This window comes from Formica exsecta, unplaced genomic scaffold (assembly GCF_003651465.1).
Source record: "Formica exsecta isolate Colony F162 unplaced genomic scaffold, ASM365146v1 scaffold193, whole genome shotgun sequence".
Lineage (NCBI taxonomy): Eukaryota > Metazoa > Arthropoda > Insecta > Hymenoptera > Formicidae > Formica > Formica exsecta.
Window position 1 is genome coordinate 3,322 of NW_021849229.1, and position 3,321 is coordinate 6,642.

A 3,321-nucleotide genomic window follows, 5' to 3' on the forward strand; every position below is an offset into this window, starting at 1 on the left:
CTTCTCTGATGGTCAGGAGTCTACATTGATACCTTGTAAGGCCGTTTTAATTACCTTCAAGGGCCAATTGCTCCTTAGACATATACAGGGTGGTCCATTTTAAAAGAGCCAGTCAAATATCTCGAAAAATATGGAAGATACGAAAAAACGTTTCAGACAAAAGTTGTTTGGTTCGAAGGGGGACATAAGATGGTGCCATTGATGTGACCTTGGATAGTCATTTGAAGGTCACATGAAGGTCACTTTCAATTTCTTAAATGGAAACCCCCATTTTTCATTGCATTATCTTATAGCTTATATCGAGAGCTTTCCAAAACACTATAATAAAGTATATTTTTATTAACTACTTTTTGAGTTATTTTATATTTTAATCTGACATATTTCGATAGAAAAAATAAAATATCTCGTAAAATATTTTTATACTACTATAATTACTATTATTAATTACTAATATACTTAAAAACATACATACATACATACATACATATATACATACATACATACATACATACATACATACATACATTGTAGAACAGGCCTTAGGCCAATATTACACTTGTCGTACGACAAACTTTTTAAGCATATTGATTGACTGCAAAATAGAAACTTTCTTGAGTCTCTAGAAATTAGCTAATCAATGCGCTTAAAAAGTTTGTCGTAAGACAAATGTAATATCGGCCTTAAGCCCGTATCAAACTACAGACTATGCATTGAAGATTGAGATTCAAGATTCAAGATTGAAATTTGACCAATCAGAATGAAGAAATTTTAGTTCTTTTTGTTCTGATTAATCAAATTTGAATCTTTAATCTTTAATCTTCAATTTTTAATGCGTAGTCTGATACAGGCTTTACGACATACGAGCATTGGCGATGCGCCATAAGGCTCGTTCTACAATAAGTAGTATGTCGTTAAACCCGGATCAGACTACGTATTAAAGATTGAAATTTGACCAATCAGGCTAAAAGGAACTAAAATTTCCTTGTCCTGATTGATCAAATATCAATCTCAATGCATAGTCTGATACGGGCTTTAGTTGTTAGCAAATTGACCAATGACAGTCGATTATTCCGAGAATATTCGATTGTGATTGATCAATTTGCTTACGATTAACGACATACTGCTTATTTTAGAACTGGCCTTATTATAAATTTTTAAGAGCCGAATTGCAAAATCTGGCTGTATATGTAAAATTATTAGTTATACAAAAAAACATTTTGAATGCGGTAGCAAACGTTACTAATCAATCACCAAACGAGTGGTGAAAAACAAATTCCCAGCAGTCGAAATGGGGGAGGGGGAGGGTCTAAGCAGAGAGAAGCCTGAGAGAGGCAATGCCGGCGATCATAGACATAGTATATCTAGACCGAGCGTTTGCCTTTATTTAAGGAGTGGGGGTAAAGATGCACGTAGAAAAGGACACACTCTGTTTCTTGCCCCTTGCGTTCTCTCTCGCTCGCACGTAGCATAGCGTACTCTTTTGCTATGCTACATGCGAGTGAGAGAGAACGCAAGGGGCACGAAACAGAGTATGTCCTTTTCTACGTGCACCTCGGCTCCCACTCCTCAGCACTCGGTCTAGATATACTATGTCTATACTGGCAATTTTCGTGGGACGCGTTTTCTAGGCCGTAGAGCAGCGCCGTGCATCCACTTTTAGAAATTGGAAACACTTAGGGCAGTGAAATTGGCCCTTACCCACATTCACTTTTCGGTACTGTCGGTCAAATCTTCATACGGTTCATGTCCGTGCTACATCCACTTTTCGATACTGTCGGTCATTTGGTTCATATCCGTGCTACATCCACTTTTCGATCTTTTCGATAGTGTGTTCGGGAGTCGACCTCGACAAGATCGCCCGAATCTTAAGAGAAAAACTCAGAGATGAGCGAGAAGCGGTGTGTTACGCGAATCCGTAGATCTGCTGGAGGATAAGGAGATTGAGAAATGAGTCGAGTGCAGATGTTAAGAGACGAGCTACGCCGAAAGCTCCGCCGTTTCGTGGTACTCAACCCGACCCTATTCAAATTTAAACCCGCCACCTCAGTAAGGGCCTGCATGTCACTACCGAACGAAAGCCCCACCCCCGGTGCGTCCGGAACAACCGCGGCCGATCCGGCGAAGATGATGAATCAAATCCGGAAGTGGGGATGCCACTTCGACGGGAAGAACCCGTTGGCGTTCCTAGAACGCATCGACGAGCTGAAACGAGGATACAGCTACACCGACGAGCAGTTGCTCTTGGGGCTACCCGAACTTCTCCGCGGCGAACCACTAATGTGGTACCGCAACTGCAGCGATAACTGGACCCTATGGGCCGAGTTTTGTCGAGATTTCCGCGCCCAGTACCTGCCCAGCGAGTACTCCTATCAACTAAAGAGTACGATCCAAGGGCGGAAACAGCAACCACTGCGCCGAACAATACGGGCCCTGCTCGATTCCGGTTCGGAGGTTTCATTCATCAGTGCCGAAACCGTCAATCGCATAAAGATCCGCACACGTCGTCCAGACACCGTGGCTAAATACGTTAACTTAGCAGATGGGACGCGGATCCCCATCACCAGAGTTCTCACACTCCCCATCACCGTCCAGGGGGAGACTATCCGGCACCTGTTCTCCGTTCTGCCAAACTTGAGTAGCCCCATGCTAATAGGCATAGACCTATGGGCCAAGTTGCGGATTATGCTGCCACCGCCGCTACCGCTGAGAGAACCGACCAGCAACCTGACCACCCTGGGAGTCATAACCGTCGGCAGCACCGCAGGGAGATCCGAGGAGACTCAACGTCTGGAGGCATTTCTAAAGGCCGAGCTGCCAAGATTTGAACAAATCCAAGGGCCGACCGACCGGGTACAACACCACATCCGCCTAAAACCGGGGCCCGCAATTAAGCAGCGATATCGCCCACGCAACCCGGCGATGCAAGCCGTTATCGACCAGGAGGTCCGGGCTATGGAAAAGGAGGGAGTCATCGAACCCTCAACAAGCGCCTGAAGCTCTCCCATCGTCCTGGTCAGAAAGAAGGACGGGGCTTACCGGTTCTGCATCGATTACCGGAAATTAAATGCGGCATCCGAAAAGGACGCTTATCCGCTGCCTCATATTGCGGCCACGCTCGACAAGCTGCGTGGAGCCAAATATCTGTCCACGCTCGATCTCAAGAGCGGGTATTGGCAAGTGCCGCTTACTCCGTCAAGCCGGCCCGCAACCGCATTCACCGTGCCCGGCCGAGGCCTGATGCAATTCAGGGTGATGCCCTTTGGCCTACACTCGGCGCCCGGGTTCGATTCCCGATTCAGCCACTTGTACCTCGCATATTTT